Below are 18929 nucleotides of genomic sequence, written 5' to 3' on the forward strand. Positions count from 1 at the left end.
TCTCCTCACAGTAGTAATGGGTGGTTTAGATTAACAAAGCTAAAAATGTCCAAGGTCTAAAATGGTCAGAGCTCTCGGCAATGACATTAAGAGGCAACAAACCTCAGGCAAGATTTGAGGTAAAGTGATCATGGCAAAATGGTGCACTGGAGAAACAAGATGTATTCACGCTGGATATAAAGAGAAAACTTTTCCTGGGAATAGAGTGAGACAATGGCACAGGCTGCCCATAGAGACTATCCAGTTACCAGCTTTTCAAGACCTCACCAAAAGAAACTCATGCCATAGGCAGCTTCGAGAAGGTTGGACTAGAGATGGGCTGAGGTCTCGTTTGATTTATCCTGTGATCCTGTAAACTGTGTAGAAAACTTCTTCCTGGTAGAAGCAGGAATGCAACTGGGTCAATGATTGTTGACAGCCACATCATTTTTATAAAATATTTCAGGACATTTTCTTTCTAAAACCCCTTTTTGTGACTTCTCCAAAGTTCCTAAGAAAGAGTTCTCCTGTGGGATGAAATGCAAACTGTTAGGAAATCGGTTTGCATAGGAAGAGGGGGGCAGTTAGAAGAAAATCAAGCACCGGGTGCTCAGCAGGTACTAATTGGGTGGTTAGTTGTGAAGAAACTGCTTCCCCCAGGTGCTAGGATAACGCAGCACAGAAATGACTTGAAATATGGATGTGACCCAATACCTCCCTTTTAATTCAATCTTTTTCCAGCCCATCGCTGGAATTTACACAACGTTTTATTGAGTATGGTATCAGAAGCTATCAATTTGCTGCAGCCTCATAAAAATAAAATAGTGATACAGAAGAGAAACTGCTGTGTCAGACACACTTCAGCTATTCCCAGCTTTCCTCGACCCCTTCATCTACCCTCTCATCATAAACATCACTATTCTGTTTGCCTCTTGCTTCTCCTAACCATTAAAACAGGGAGACAGAACACATAGCCCAGAAGCTGCTCATACAAGACCCAAGAATGTGTCAAATATTTCGTCTCTAGCATATTTGTCGGTATCAGCCAGTAGGAAGGAGCATACAAGCAAGCATACGGCACAAAATCAGGTATGTCAGTGGGTAAGAGAGACATAGAAGCAAGGCTGCATATTTAAGATGGAGCAAGAGTGTTGTATCATACTATGATTGCTGTGGTAATTATCCATTTTAACGCATATTAGTGCAAACAGCTGTGCAAAATTCATACAAATGGTGGAACATAAGTAATATGCTTTAATTAAAGAAATACAAGGTTGTTTTTCAGAAAGGGTAAGTGTATTTTTTTTTGTATTGCTCAATCTCTTATGATATGAATATCTCCCAAGGAGCAGTAGCAGGGGTGCAGAGCAACCATTTAGCTCTTGGTTGAATTAAACACTCATATGTTAACACAAGGTATTAAAAATACCTTTATTTGAGGGGATTCAGCAGTGTGCTTTGGAGTCATACTTTCCTTTTTGCCCTGACAAGCATGGGCTTTCTGGAATACATATCATAATTTATGCATGGCCACCCGACAAAGCACTTAACAGAACATATAGTATCTTGGTTTGGGGGAAGCTATAATGCTTCTGTTGTGGCCATGAAAAGTGAATCTGGTAAAGTATGTTTCTAGCTTTGGTATTCAGGCCAAAACTATCACTCTGGGTGATTTGAAACCATGAAGAATCATAACATATAATTTTGTGTAAGGAGACAAAAATGTTTAGGACAAACCATAAGATCAGATCCTAATATGTGTGACCCTATGCCTGCTAACAACTCAAGGGGAAGCCCTGGTGTGCAGAACCCCTGTCAACCTCATCACCCAGACACTGTCTTGCAAACTTTGCCAGGAAGTTTCAAGTGCTTTAGTGCATGCATTTGCTGATGAGAATTGTTCCCTTAAGTACGTGCACAAAGAGATAAACTTTATGCTGTATGCCAACTTTATGACGTGATAAAAGTTTGTGTTTGAGGTACCTTACTGATTATCTATTAGGTGGAAGAAAAAGAATAAAACAACCAATTAAACAGTAGCTCTTGTATCTATATCTTAGCTAACCTGGTAATTGAAAAATGGCCCCCATTTTTCCCTCCCCCATCCATCTCCATGTAGCATTTCAAGAACTCTGTCCAAGAATATCACTATATGAAAAAAATAAATAATAAAAAAAAACATCATCTCAAAATTATTAAAATCTCTGTGGGAATTCATGATTAATTTTAAGGCCTGGCAGATTAAAATACATTATTATGTACACTCTAGTGCATCCTTTCAGATATTTTCAGAATCTGATTTTGCTCTCTTGATACACACCAATGATTCTACATGTATCTAGTAGATTGCAAGGAATAGATTAGCATTAAAGAGGCAGTATTGTGTTGTTAGGTTGTTATGTGTAACTTGTGCTCATACATTAAGAAAAATGTAGCTGGCATTCCCTTGGACATGACCAGACCCCTTAAAAAAAGAGAGAGAATTATTAATAGTTGGTTGTAATGCATTTGTAGAGCACTTCTGAAATTCTGACCTTTAGTACATTAACTAGCTGTTTTTTATCCAGCTCCCAAGCAGAGTAAGATCTACAGTAGCCTGCCTAGGAAACAGAAATAATGGGCTTGTTAGCTGGACTTGTTAAACCTTCAGTTCCTGAATAGAATGTCTCTTCTACCTTTACCACTGGACGTGGCTTTGCAATGAATCTGTTGCTCTAGACAGCAAAATTAATAGCATTCAACATCAAGAAGGCAGGAAAAATGGTGTGTTTTTTTCAGTTTGGTGGTGGTGGTGGTGGTGGTGGGTTTTTTTTGGGCAAGGGTAGGAGGAGTACAGACTGACCAAATTGATCGTTACAGCAAAGTCATCCATTCACAGTTTAATTTCATAAATGATAAAACTCTAGCTTCAGCCCTAGCAGTTGGTTGCTGTCGCATTTCTGACTAGAAGACAGAGGACACATCTAGCATCAGTTTTCCATCCTCTGGAAATATATCCTACATCCTGACAAGGGAATTACATAGAGCTCCTTAAGTTTTTGTTTGTTTGTTCGTTTGTTTGTTTTTAAATTAAATAAATAATTTAGTTATTTATTGAGCTGTTTTCTAATGTAATACTCTCGTGATTATCTTTGACACTCTTTTATAGTCCACTTACAGCTTTGTATCAACCTGTCTGAACTGTGGGTACAAAAACAAGACACAGGATCGTGACAATACTGACATAACCAAATCTCTCTGTTACTACATAGTCTTCTGTTTATACACTCAGGGTTCACATCAGATACAGGGTCAGACTGGAGCTCATACTCAGTGGAACATCTTTTTAAATGTCTTTGTTATGAAGATGTTTTCTCTTTTTCAAATATTTTCCCCCATATACTGCACAAACTGAAATTATATTTTTTTATGCCCATTGTCCTATTTATCAGACCCTTCTGTTGCAGAGATTTCTCCAGTTCATTATTTAACATGGCCCCAAATGTCATGTCATCTACAAAATTTATCATAATGATTTTATGTTTTCTTCCATGTCATTGATAATGTTAAATGATATACAGCCAAGAACCAATCCCCACAGAACCCCACTAGCAACAAACACAGTCAATGGCAACTGGTGTTTATAATTACATTTTGAGGCATATCATTTAATCAGTTTTAATGTATATAATGTGGGCCACATTGTTTTTGTATTGTTGTAGTATATTAGTCAAAGTGCTTTGAAGTAACATGTAAAATACTTTACAAAAAAAACCAAAGTATACTCTGTCAACATAGGTATCAACCAAATTGATAATTTCATTAAAATGTTAGGAATTTAGATTTCCAAGACTTATTTTCTATAACACCATGTTATTTTTCACTAATTACGTTACATTCTTTATTATCAGATCTTCTACTGATGATCCCATTTCAAAACTCTTGACTGGCATCAGGCTAAGATGCCTTGATCAAATGAGATCATCATATTTACTCTTGTTTTAATAATGGTGCAAAACTGACTGTCTGTTCCTCCTCTGCAACATCCATATTGTTTTAAAAAAATAATGAAAAGCAATGTGGATAGCTCTAATTAAAACATGTATTTGACATGATTATTTTAAATATCTAACCTTAGTCAGCCTAACGTCAGCCTTACATACTGTTGGGAATGCTGGGAAATATTTAATCAGTAGTTTCATATCATCTAAATGTATAGTTATTTTTTTCCTCAAATGCAGAAGAGAGAGATTTCTTGAATGCTTTTGTTATAAATGTTTACTCGACTTTATTCATCTTCATCTGTAACAGCCCCCTTCAGCTAGGACCCTTTTTATTCTTCAAAGCCTAAAAAGAACCTTTTATTATTTTTCCTTTAACTCTCTTACTGTAAATTTCTTCTGCATGTCCACTAGCTTTATAATTCAGTTTTCTGTTTTTCCTTGCTTTTCGTATATGTTCATTGCTATTGGGGTCCCATTCATTTAACTTTTTTTTTTTTTTTTTTTCCCTTTGGTATTTATAAGTGTATATATTTCCATGCTTTCTTAACTCATGCAGCCTTTCTTCTAGACTTATGCGAATTTGGGGACATAACTATTTCTCAAGCAATTTACAGTCATCATTCACATTTTTCTGCTTACATTATGTGACTCAGATATTTTAAGCTATGTAAAATACAACCCTTCTAAAGCACCAGATAGACGTATTGGGGGTTCAGGCTGTATTCTGTTTTCACATCATAACAAACACAACCAATTTACAATCCTGAGTGACTGTCAGACATAAATGACTTTGTACATAAATTTTTAAATTACTTCAGACATAAGTTTCTCTTCTTTTGTTAGATGAGCTCCAATATAACATCCTATGTTGGATGCAACATATGTGGGTTTTGTATTTTTCTGAAACTTATGACATTGTCATCTACACTTTAAAAAAACTTCAAGGACATTTTAGTTCTGCCAGCCAGAGACTTCCTGTTTATGTCGATCAGACTGAAGTCTATTTCTCCAACATAGCCTTTTCCCCCCTGCATCATATATATAGAAAGATGTTTAAAGGACTGGACATCCTGTTTTCTTGTGTGATTTGGTAGACCAGAGAAGATGTGGATTGTTACTTCATCTTGTTCCTTATCTGTTATACCTTTGATAATAAGCAATTGACATCACATCCTCTGGAGCTGTCAGTGACTCAGTAGCAAGTACTGGCATCATTTATTCAGAGTGTTCTTCTTTCTATTCTTTTGCTCATCTGATTCTTCCTTAAAAATAAATAAATTAATTAATAAATAAGCATACCATTCATGAAGCTCTTACTATTTCATAAGAACCACTACGTCAAATAAAGAGTTAAATCTGTAATTTGTTGAGATGACTGGTGTTTAAAGTCATGAGTTCTCTCACTATTGATTCATAGAAGCATTTTCTCTATATCCTTATACATACAGGATACAGGACAATAACCAATTCAGGAGGACTGTCCAACATGTGCATTGGTCTTCTTGCACAAAGACATAAGCAATAACAAAGTGCAAGACAGTGCAGATTTGGGTTAAATTTAAAGATTTAAGATTAAATCACACAGTATTTTAGATTAAGACTAAATCACACAGTATTTTATTTTCAAAGGTAGTGTCCCTCTGAGAGTGCCTCAGCCCCTGGTATCTGATTGCAGCAGCAAAGTATCTGCACACACAGGCACTGTACATCCTGTCCCCAGTGTAACTTAATAAGATCTCTGAAGTGAAAACTCTTGGGCTGGACTTCATTACCCCCTCTCCCAACTTTAAATGTCCTCAGGGTAGAAATTAAACACTGGCCACAGGAACTCCACCTCCAGTGCCTACTCACAAACCCTAATAAGAGACTCAAATGAGAGCCTGCTTTTGTTAGTGTGGCTATTTTTTATTTACTCCATATATATTTCAGTGCATTGGCTCCTATGAAGCAGAAATGGATATAATAGTGGGCTTGAAGAGACAATTCTATGAGGGCTTGAGCATCCAAAGGGGTGAACACTGCAAAAATGTGGTTATGAGACATGCTTCCACAGGTCCAGCAGTGCCTTCTGAAAAATGTATAATGTCATCACCTCCTATGAAGGCCAGGAGAGCTGATGACATTTAGCATCTTGCAGAAACTTACATATTGTCCCAGTCCCTATCTCCCCCCCCTTCCCTCCTCCCCCCTTTTTTTTTCTCTTTTTCTTTCCATTACCTTGGGGATAAATTTATCTGTGTCTTACCTATGGTAGCTCTGAAGAAAATATGTCCCTCCTCTGCCTTTCTAATAGCCTGAGACTTGGAGTAGCCCCAGAATTTTGGATGATCCCTACAGCTCAGCAAATATAAGGGGTAGAGTAGCTTGACACCCCCCTCCACCCCCATTGGGTTTTTCATAAAACCCAATGATCAGGTTGACTGCACAGGCAAAAGGAGGGAAATAGCCTGCACCTCTTCAATAACAGAAATAATGTTAGAACAAAATCATGACACCCCCCTCACTACCCAGACCTGAGACTTGCATCCTTACCGCAGTTGTTAAATAAAAGGCTGAACAGCAGGTCAATGTGCTGATGCAGTAGACCAAGCCACAGAGCTCATCTCATCACCTGCAACCACAGGAGAACTAGAGAGATGGGGAAAAGGCTGAAAGGTTAGTTTAAACACAAGAAAGAATACAGAATAAAGTTCATGAATAGCATGATGTAGTGGTCACTTCTTGGGACATGTCCAAAGGTACGCTTTCAAGCTATACTGTAAATTCCCTACATTTTTTTTTCTGCTCCTGGCTGTGTGAGAGAGAAGTGGGTCAGACACTGAGTAAATTTTTGCAAGAATGTGAGAGGGACAAATGAACACAATCAGTCATGAAATGGAAATGAACTTTTGTAAGAGAATCCCATGAGAATCTTCCAATAAAGATCTTTGATTTATAAAAATAAATAAATAAGTAAATAAATAAATAAATCAGACATTGGTGTATGTTTTATTGTCTTTGATATATTTTGTAGAATTTTTTTTTCTTGTCTTTCAAAAACAAAACTAAAAATCCAAACGTTTTAGTAGTGAGAACTCAAACAGTTTGCAGCCTGGATTTTTTACTCCACAATTAAAATGTCTTAGATTTTTTTTCTGTGTAGGAAAACCGAAACCAAAATACTGCACCTTCAGTCTACTGCATCTTCAGGACTATCTCCACTTCAAACAGACCTCCTCTCCCTGTCACACCGGTGAGACAACATCTTTTCCACCAACCTGTCCATGCCAGGGTGGGAGGTACCATTATTTAGCTCTGCACAAAATCTGAACCTCAGTTTCACTGGCTGGGTGGGAAGAAAAAAGTTTAAATATACACCATCTGCAGTGACTCAATAGGTGCATTTAGTGTTTAGCAATTAAAATATCTCCACAAGGAGTTTCATCCTGGGTACTTATCTGTCAGTGACCCAAATGGACTAGAGAAGTGGGATTTGGCTATGGAAGAGGTCAGGGGGTGGAAGTTATAGTACTTGTGTCAGGAGGTGATCAGAAAGCTGATGCTGTGCACTTTCCTGCTCCTCAGTGAACTGATTCACTTTGAATGGTTCATTTATTTATGTGACCATCTAGGGGGAAAAAGTCTTTAATTGCAGGCTCCATAATGTGTTCTTCACATTAAATTCCAAAGTGCTGATTTCAGTTGATTCTGTTTAGAGGTCCATATAGTTTCGTTGGTGAGCTATTCTCATGCTTTAACTCTTCTGTTTTTGGTGACGTTATATTCTTTATAACAACACAAATCACCTTTGGAAGGTAGCTAAATACTGCTAACCCCTTTGTGCAGGGGAAAAAAGAAATTGTAAATTAAAATAATAATAATAATAATTATTATTATAATTATTATTATTATTATGTAGATGTGCACCAGTGTGACCAGTGTGGTGTATGTATGTAGGGATAAAATATAACTAAATGCAGGAATAAGAAGTGAATCCTTTATTTTGTAGTAGAGATCACCTTCTTAAGCCCTAGTGCTCATGGAGAAAAATCTATATTTATGCAAATGGAGAAATATATTTCCTTCTATTTTTATGAGCCTAGCTTGGACACAGTACACAAGACTTACTTCTCAAAGGCAGTCTAAGTTAGTTGCTACAAAATTCCTCCCATGAAAGCTTGAATACCCAGAAACCATGCAACACTATTTTCTCACCTGTCTTTTCACTCTGCAGCAAACAGGTTTTTGGAGTTCTGAAGATGTTTTTCCGTGTCTTTCATCACTCTTGTAACTGTTCTTACAATAACCAGAAACACCTGTGCAAAAAGGCTATCCAAACACATACCTTTTTGTTTGTTTGTTTGTTTTTGTTTTTTCTCTGCAGTCAGAGATCAGTTTCCAAAATGAAAAGAGACCTTCACAAGGAATAAAATAAATAAATAAACAAACAAACAAACAGGTAAACAAATAAATAAATAAATAAGACCAGTCTTTTCCCAGCATTAGAGGTTGTTTTTTCAGGAAAGAAAAACCTACAAAGGGTTGTTTTGAGACAAGACATGTCTTTTTCATAAAACCCAAGCATTATATATGACATGTGACCCATCTTCTAGGTTGTGAATTATGTTTAACCCTCTTTCTGAGGTGTTAAACTCAAGGGAGAGAGAAAAAAAAAAAAAAGAGAGAGAGAGAGAGAGAAACAAAGACTAAAGTGATCTTGCTATGCAGCTCAAGATTTTAAAAGCATAACAACTGTACTTTTTAGATAGTCAGGACTTAGTGAACCATTGAAAGTGACCCAGTTCATTGAGCGGAGCTGAACAGATGGAATTCCAGCCTTGCCATGCTTGGGTGACCCTCTGAACAATACAAAATCTTCTTTCAAAACCCTCCCCACCAAGCTTCCTGTCTCATGCACGTAACATTTGGGGATATTTCTGGTCACTTTTCAGTTCAGTTCACCATGTTTTGGGGTAGAGTAGATAACCGAGTCATAACATTGATCTATTGCTTGGGGGAGGTTATTAGGGGCTTTTAAAACTACTGCTCTTTTGTTTCAGACTTGAAAAAAAATCCTACAGAATGGTCTTTGTTTATTGAAAAATATCTCACCACACTCTATACACAGAAATACAAGTTATTTTCCTCTTTCCTTTTGACTTGCCTACCACCAAACTTTGTCAAAACATACTCAATGCATTTTTGTCATTTTCAGTAAGCCTCCCCCATGCACCTTTTCACAGGCTAAACAAATGACAAACACCTCATGTTTTGTAATTGGCTTTTTGTCTGCAATATTCAGTTTCTACAAGGCTTTTTTAATTTAGGGAATAACAAAGAAAAAAATGTCATCTATAATGTAAAGCATTTCATTTAAAATATCTTTATGAATATTTTTCATATTTTAAATAATATTCTTACATGTTTACTTAAATTTGTGATCAGTTTAGATTGCCCCACCAAAAACTGAGTTCCTTGAATTTAATACTTGTCCTCCCCTTGTCTCTTGTTCTAATTAAAATTTTAACGAATGTCTCTAGAATTGGAAAATAATGAATGAGAGTGTTTTTAAAATAAGTTGAATCCTTGTTTGCTAAAAAGATAACACTTAAGCATCAGCTCAGCCTTTCCATATCGGGGGTGTGTGTGTGTGTGAAATCCAATAATTTTTTTATTTGCTTTAAAAATTTTCTTTCATAAATGCAAACTTACATAAAAAATAGGAAAGGAAATATAAAAGGAAATTAAAGAGGTGCAAACAATATAAAAACATCCTGGTTTTATTGTCACTGTTGCTAGTAAATTGGAAATAAGTTTTTCTACTCAGTCATGAAAAAAAAAAATTCTCACAGTCCTAATTTAGAAATCTGAAACAAAGATTAGGAAAGGAGAAAGGAGTATGTGTTATACCTTTTCTTTTTTTTTATGAATGTATATGAAAAGACTTTGTAGCAGTCAGGGTAATGTGGATCTAAAGTTGAAAACACAGATGTGTTGAGACAAGGAACGGTTGTTCACACTCATGTAAAGAGCATATAAATTGCTATAAAATTAAAATGTAAGTGCAAGGTAAATCACAGATCCAGAACATTTTATGAGAAACCATATCAAAGGTCAAAAAAAAAAAGATTCAAACAACTTCACTGATTTCCATATCTAAATGTGTCTTTAAAGGGTTAGCTTCTCAGAGTTTTCAGATTCTCTACTAAATCGCCCCATAAAAAATATAAAAACAGTAGTATCTTAGAAAAAGGCAGCAAAACAGAATTTTTGTTGCCTTGGACTTTAGCAACTCAATTCAATTATAATGGTGCTGAATCTACCTTTCTCAGCTGCCAACTGAACAGCCATCCTGGGGGCTCACCCCAGCCCTTGCATGGCTTGCCCTGCTCAGTCACTTGACATTCCTCAGGTCAGCATCTCCAAGGGATGTAGCAACCCCATGGCTGCCATACAGAAACCACCAGCATCACCTGTGAGTTGCCTGCTACTGTGGGGAGACGAGGGGAAAGATAAAGTAATTACAGGGAAAGTAAGGATAAATGTGACCAGAAAGCTGCCATCACTTCCTCTGGGATGAAAACAGAGAAAAAAAGATAGATGGAAGGCTTTAGGTGAGGTATTGATTTGCTAAATGAGTGCTGAGCTGCTTCAGACAGAGACCTCCTCTTGGAGCTGTTACATTGCAAGTCATCCTAATAGCAAACCATCCAGGGCCCTGGTGATCATGGACTGACAAGAAGGAGCGAGCTTGGATGAGGCAGGCTTCAAGCTAAGAGCAGGAAGGTGTGCACAGAAAGACTATAAGGATTTAATCTTCTTGCATGCCTGAATAACTTAGAAAACTGGCTCTATTTCAGATTCATTTTTAAGTGCCCTTAGCAACCTCTTCACTTGTCTTGGTTAGGAAAGTCTTGGTGTTTGTTTCTTTTATAGTGAACCAGGAGCTTATTGATTAGAGATAACTTGGTAAGAGAAGGACCTGAACGTACTAGTACACCAGAGGGTGACTATGAAAAAACAAAATACTAAAGCCAGGCAGCCTGGAACCTATCAAGTCAGCCAGCTGTGGCACAGATAGGGAAATATTCATACGACTGTGCTAGACAAAGGTCATCTGAAAGCGTCTGAAATAGTGAGGCATTTGAATCCCAGAAAAGGAGCATGGACCGGGCAGGTGCAGAAAAAGATTGTGAGGCTAGTCAGGGAATGAAGATCTTTTTGTACAAGAGAGCAGAAAGTATTTGTTTGAGTAAAAATCAAAGCCTCTGATGAGATATGTTTTCTCTCTGTGTCATTCACAAAGCAAGAAAAAAAGATAAACATGGGTGGAGAAAAACTGTTTACTCTAAAGGAGTCTCTAGGCATAAGCACAGTCTAATCACGAGTGTTTCTGGCCTCTGGGAGGTGGTTCTGAACCACTGAAGGAAGGCCACCATCTTAGTGCACAACCAGGGCAAGCAGGGCCAGATAGAGCTCTGTGGCATGGCTTCACACAATGAGAGACTGCCTGACCCAGAAGACCTTCCACTCCAGCCCTTGAATAAAGACACACACACACCAGTGGCTATCACTTGGTATTTCTCCTAGTGGAGAGATGTAGAAGTGAGACAAAATCTTTCCTCTTTTCCAAATTGGCCTGATGGCCCACTAGAGAGGCAATGCAGACCAGGTTTTGTCACTGCTTCTGATATAGCCTTTCACCAGATGAAGAGCTGTTACTCAAAGGCTTCTTACCTGCACCAGATTCACTGACTTTTTTTTGTAGGAACAGGTCCCTAAAGTCTATGTGGTAATAGGAGACACTAGATGTACCTGTAATCAAAGTAACTCCTGAACCAATAACAGTTGCTAATAACCTTGACTAAGTCCTTGACATACAGGCAAGCTCCTAGCCTCCTGGAAAGGTTTTAATCAGCTTGTGTGTTTCTCCTTCTCCTGTTCCACTCTGTGTGTACAACAGCTAGGTTGCAGCTAGCTCTGCTGCGTGCAAACGGCTGCAGCCACATCTGTAACTGCACTGATCACACAGACTTGGTCAGCAGCCCCTCCTTGAACAAGCACTCAGTGCTGAGTCATGAGCACATCTTCTGTTTTGGGGGTGTTGGCAGAGATACCTTCTGTATTACCTCCTGTCTGAACCAAAAAGGGAAACTAAATGTAATGAACTTATAGAAAATAGTTGAAAATAGTAACTCACGGGAGAGGAATCTCCTCTGGTATCTCAGACTATAAACACTGAAGGATGCTCCAGTGGCTGGATGAGATTTATATTCATACCCTGAACCCACTAAGTACTCCTGTTTGGGGCACTCTGAGATTTATAAGCACTTAGGCGAGACACACCACGGCCCTGTAGCAGGTAAGGATCATATGGGTATGTTAGCACACACTGCTCTGTGGTAAAGCTGAGGGTGAGGAGGCCAGCAGGGGTGTCCAAAGGCTGGAATACCCTGACTACCCCCTTGGAGCCCGGTTTTCTCTCCTGTCTGAACCAAGACACTTGACATCAGGCTGTCCTTGCTACACAGTTCCCTCTATCCCCTGAATCTTGCAACATGCACCCTGTGGTTTGAGGGGTCAGACATCACCTGTCCCCCACCACAGGCATGGATGTTACTCAACTCACCGGCTCAGAACGCCTCAGATGTGCTTTGCTTGCTGAACAGAGAGCAGGGGTGCATTGCAGACCACCCCTGCCCAGACCACCTACCCCCCTTGGAAGCTGCAGTTTCTCTTCTGGAGGCAAATAATCTTTGCTAAACCTCTGCCCCAGCCACAGTGGCATCCATTTAACTGACAGAGAGATGCAAAAGGCAAGCACCTCTCTTGATCCAGTGGAAAGTTGGACAAGGAGAAACTATCCCCGGTATTTAATGCCAGGCATGAGCCTAGTATGTGTTATAATTAGGTGGCATTAATTAGTGCCGGAAAAGACTGTCATGTTTTATACCAAGCCTTTGGTTAAAAGACAGGAGCAGAATACTTTCCTTGAAAAAATTCCATGTATATTTTCTTGTTTTACTAGTAGGGATTTTTAATCAGTTGAATGAACTTGTATGTACTAGTTAACTTTGCTGGAGTTTAGTGGTTGTATTTAAAGCAGATTTTATCCTAGAATGATATTAATTTGATAGGATCCCTGATCTGTAAAACCATTGGTTATCTTGGTCTCTCCTGATAAGAAAAAAAAAGTGCCGAGGGTTTCCAGTTGGTGAGCACATTTGGGCAGAATCTTTCACACGTCACAAATTGCAGATGGGAGGCAGTGATCTCGAACATGCAGTCACATTGCGTGACCATCTGACACCTTCCATTTAGAAAAATAATACTTTCCTCACAGCATACGCTCCCTGCTGCAACCAGCACCAAAAATTATGCCTGGGAGAGCTGTTCCTCCTAGACTAAGGTCTTAAATATTTCTTAGGCTGCTTTTAAAAGATTCATGCAGCAGCACCACCTCACTCACATCCTGCTAAACCACAGAAAATACTGAAATTCTTCCCCAGACAGTGTTAATCACAAAACAGCTGAAAAGAACAAAAGGGGGAAAAAGACAGCAGGAAAATTATATACTCGCACTAGCGAGGTGAACAATGGAAGGCTCCTGTTCTATGTGTAATTCAAACATGCCCATGTAAAACATTGAACAGAGTTATTTCCTATTGCTACCAGCTCCTCAGCTGCAGAAAATCCCACAACTGTGGGGAAGTTCCCCTTTAAAGAGCCCTGTTTTGTGTATAATTCCTTTTGACAATGTGGTGTACTGACACACGTTCGTTTGAAATAGTAATGACCATTTCAGGGTGTCCTTTGCTATATATTGAAGTGTCAGTAGTGATAAAAAAAATCTTTACTGTTTAAGGACAAAGCTATATGAATTTAAAGGCTGACATCTCATGCCAACCTATTGTGTCCTGCCTGCTATCATGTCCCAGGAAAAATAATGAGAAAAATTAACCAACGTGCATTCTTTCTACCCAAATTACAAGACCATCTCAGATGACATTTTTTTACCCATGAAATTATCAGTGGTAGGGTGGTGTGACCCCAAACCGGAGGCAGCCCCTGCTGTCCTATCTGACCTTACCAAGTGTAGCTATCTTAAAGACCGGTCCATGTTTTCCCATTCATCTGCTGAGCAGATGTGCCCCAGCAGCCAGGCCAGCCAAGCACTTAATTTCTGCAGAGTTCCTTCCTCCCCACCTCACAGCATCACCACTTCAGGTCTGCTGTCACCTGGGAGCTTACTGCAGCAGGCATCATGCCCCTGGGCTGGAAAATCCCTTTCCACTGGAAGCAAGGGAAAGCATTGGAAGAGAAAGCAAATGGAAGCATTTTGGTGCTTGTGATCCAGTGGGAGCTGGACAGGTTGGTGCCAGGTTTAGTTACCCTGGGTGGTTGTGAAGTTTCTGCCATGGGTACATCGTGAGGCAGGGTCTCACACACCACCCTGGAGGTCCGGGCCAGGACCCAGAGCCTGTCTGCTCCCAGAACCCCAGCAGATCCCACCAGCCTCCAGGGCTTTTACAGAGTTTCATCTGACTACAGATTTCTGGCTGTCAGGGCTGGACGGAGCCCACTAAGCAGCGTTACAGATGCCCGTCATGCAGAAATAGCAATTAGTGCCTGCCACCAAGGGCCGAGCTTGAGCTCACAAACCAGATGAGAGAGACTCTGTCTTCTTCTCTGTCCTTTGACACAGCCTTTCAATGCGCCAAGACCTGAAATGTCTGCCAGCCCCTTTGAAATTTGAATTCCTCCAACCTCCCAGCCCAGCACAGGCCTCCATAGACTTGCGAGGGAAGCAATGGCTCACAGCAGACAGACAAAACCAAAGTGAGGAAGCTGTGCAGCTGCTTGACTGCTGCTCTAGCCCCAGCTGCAGACATGCATACCTCTGTGGCCGGTGTCAGCATGCCTCTGTGCAGGCAGGTCCCATCCTTCTGCTCCTTCTATCCCCTGCCACATATGCAGCTGCTTCCTAACCCCATGATTGTCTCCCCCGACTACCTACATGTTCACAGGACTGACCAAAGGGTCCATGTGGTGAGCCAAGACAAAATTTCTTCCCTTGGGACCCAAAGTGTCAGACACCAGTCAGACACTGATGTATCTCCCTTCTGGGACAACTTAAGCAGAATATGGATTTCAACATTTTGTGTTCACACTTTGTAGGTACCTACTGAGATCACTGCAGCCCATGACTGCTGCCTAGCAAGGATTAAAAGCCCCAGGTTTAGTTCCCAAAAGCAAAGGAGACCAGGAATTCCTCTGGTGGTCCTAATGCTTGTCAGAGGAAAAGAAGACCTGATGACTTCCCAGAATGAGCCTTCCTTGCCCCCAGTGGTACCCCTTGCAGGAAGAAGCCTGGGGAGGCTCAAAATGTGACCTGAATCTTCCCTGTAGCTCCGGGCAGCCACCCCTATTCTGGGGTGAATAACTGGATACCTGAAAACTAAACTTTGCCCTCTTGAAACCCAATTTTCTGACCTGTTAGCTTAAAAGTTGCGACCTGCTGCTTATATCTCATCTTTGTGTCTGCCAGGAGTCATTGCCGTGTCTGGATCAGCAAGACTGGTGAACTTGTCTCATTATCTCCTTGCCGAAAACTTACAAGCGTTACTTATTCTTGGATACTTGTAGTATTTATGTTTTTCCTACCCAGAAGATTAGCTCAGGCATAGCAGAGCTCAGAACACAAACCCATCTTTTGGCATTAACTTAGCCTGGGCTGGCTGTCATTTTACAGTAGCTGCACAAAAAGAGTAACTATCAACAGCACTTACAAATCACAGATTATATTGTATTGGTTTAGCTCATATTGTTTGCTTTAAATTTATATTGTGCTTTAAATGCCAGTCATTAAAATTATTAGGGCAAGGTTTGCCCTCAGTTTACAGCCCCTCTCCCCAGCAGCTCATAAGAGAAGCAGACGCACAGTTGTCCTGGTCTCTGTTTAGTTGTGCAGAAGTCACAGAGAGTATCCAGAGACTCATAACACAGCCTGGAGCTGTTTCACTTCCAGGCAAGATTTTCATCTGTAAATCCAGGTACAGAAACAAATGAAGGGTATTAGCAAGCTGCATTTCATTTGCTCCACCTGTTCACCCCACCCTAAATCCTTGGCATCTCTCTAGGTGCAATGATACAAAAGGGAATAGGGACTAGACAGCCCCACCTTGTCTTTGGCAAGAGATTAGTCTGGGTTGCCTTCTAAGCCCAAGGAAGACCTTTCATTTTTCTAGGAGACTGCTTTATTAATGTATTCTTTTTGACTGTCATTATTCTCTCTCATGTGTTGCTTTGCATTTTTCTAGTCTGTCCTCACATTTCCGCAAAATATAGTTTTCAAATAGCTGCAGTCGTGCATACAGAACTTTCTGTGGATGTTCTTAATCTGTGAAAGCAAGATTTGTAGCATAGAAACTAATACAGTCCTAAGCACAGAGATGAGAGTGACACTTTTTCAGGGCCTTAAACTGATGAATATGATCATATTTTGGATGGTGACAAATCCCAGCAATGAAATGTCAGCAGAAGTCTATCTATCATGGGCAGTGCAAAAATTAACCCTTTCCAGCACCACTGCCAGGACAGAACACAGCTGTTGTGTCCTGCAAGCATCAAACGGGCAGAAAAGAAGGAAAATGGGAGGAGAACTATTGCCAAACACCAACTTGGACAGTACAGACCATGTGAAGCTGACCACACACTGCAGGGTATGACAAACTAAACAAGACATGACTTGCTTGAGAGTTGTCCTAGGCAGTTCTCCAGACTAGTCTGGTAAGGGCAATCGCAATTTGTCCAGAATTCCTCAATGGAAGCTTGAACCAAAATCACAGCAATCTTCTAGGCTCAATTACAGCATTACATGTGATGCTCAGCTTCCACAGGATAGTTTATGTCTGAGACAAAGTTGTGCAACATTTCAGTGGAAAACTTGAAATACATCTTGCCATGTAATTCCTTGACTGTTCATTAACAGTGCATGTGGTTATCCAGGAACACAAGAGCGAGACACAGCCCACTGTTGGGAGTGTGTTGTTAGAGCTGCCTGAGCCGTTGGGTGGCGAGATGGCAAGGAGACACAAGTGGTAGGAAAACATTAACATGTCCCATGGGAAGAAGTGTGGCAAAAAAGGAGAAAATGGGATCTGGAGATTCAGTGGTAAGAGAGTCAGTGGAGGTGTCTAAATTAAGAGAGCTGAAGGTGTCTGCAGGAAGCAAGGCTGTAGGTGTCAGGTCTAGTGGTTTTATACATGAGGTTAGGATAAAGAGGCAAGGAGAGGGAACAAGCAACATGTTTTGTGGAAATGCAGATGAGAAGTTTTTTGTAACTGTGAAAGCAGAAAAAGCATGTTGAGGAACAAACTGGTTTGGGAGAGTATCAGAGGGGGTGAAGGAGTGGAACTGGTACCCGCATGGGGGGAATGGAGAGAGGACACTACAGGTTTGTACAATGAGGATACACAGGTTGATGGCAGCAGCCCAGGTATGCTGAATAAAATTTCCTCTGTTCTCTCATGCCTTTTACAGGGGATGGAGATGGAGCTCTGGCAGTAGCTTCAGCTGGAAACTCTGCTGGAAAATCACAGAGCTGCTCCTGCACTGCAGCAAGAGCAGCTTGTGAAGTGTGTCACCCTGAGGTCAGGCGGCAGTGGGAGCAGGAGACTCCTTGCACAAAGCAGGGAAACTTTGGGAGGCAGGAAGCCTTGTACAAACCTGACATTTTATTCTTGCTAACTTAATTAGCTATAAAGCTGAACTGTTAAAATGGGCCAGCTTAGAAATTATTTAGCAATATACAAATGTACTTATTGGTTTTGATGCTTTTTTGTGGGCTTTGTTTGGGACAATGGAGACTGTCCAACCTAGCTATGCTCAGGAAGACATGGTATTCACTGCATTGGTCAGGGAGGAAAGTGTTAATGAGGAACAAATGCTTAGAAATTCAGAATTATTATCCTGGCTTGTTCAGAGACTTTATTACAGCATCCTCTTATTTCTTCTTCCAGTTGTACTGAGCAACTGTAGTACTGTACTTTCCTGTGGAAATTTAGGGTAGGTGCAGGAATCTAGCTGTTTTGGAAATCATTCAGTACTGTACTCCCCATGTGTGCTCTGTCCCTTAATGCTGCATGGACACAACTCCTCTATGCTGTTTGAAATGCAAGGTGAATTAAACACAACCATTAATGGCAGTTTAAGTATAGCCTCTGTGTCTCAGCACATGCTGTAGCAAAATGCAGGTCCTCTCTTCACACCAACAAGTCAGATAAGGCATGCATAAAGCTTCATACCAGATGTAAGACAAAAAGGCAAAAATAGCAAGAAGAAAGAGAAAAATAGCAACAGGAGGGCCGACAAAAAAAAAAAAAAAAAAAAAGGGTAGGGAAAGTAGAATGAGGATATCGGAAAAGAGATCACCTGAAAGGAGATAGAGGAGAGGCAGAGATAAGGGGCAACATGGTGCCAACAGGATCTGGCTGATGTCTCTCATACATTTTCCCCTCCCCTGCAGCTCCTCCTGTGAGCGGGGTGGGTGACCTGGGGCTGAAGCATGTGGCTGAGGGGCAGAATGGGCGCACCATGGGGAGCCACAGACCCCAGCTTCACCTGCTGGCTGCTGCATGAACAGAGCTTCCCAACGGAGTTTGGTCAGGTGATAACTCACTCTCACAGGTTCATTACATTTGTGTGGTTGCATATACCAAAAACATGCAACAGATCCTGCTAGTGTTCTCTGTACTGCACGATGTCACAGAAAAAAAAAAAAAAAATGTGTTGTACTGGGCACAGGAGGGGCCTGGATGTTTCCTTCCTGACACATTTTGCCTCTTTAGGTTTCAAGTACCGTTTATATAGAGAGAAATTGTAGTCCTGTTCCTGAGGCTTTTGGGTATCCAGACTTCTCTCTCCTTGCATTTTGGTCACTGGCTGTGCTCCTCAGAGGCCATTTTGTCATGTTGTAAGGTAAGACAA

This window comes from Netta rufina, assembly GCF_964035555.1.
Source record: "Netta rufina genome assembly, chromosome: 2".
Classification (NCBI taxonomy): domain Eukaryota; kingdom Metazoa; phylum Chordata; class Aves; order Anseriformes; family Anatidae; genus Netta; species Netta rufina.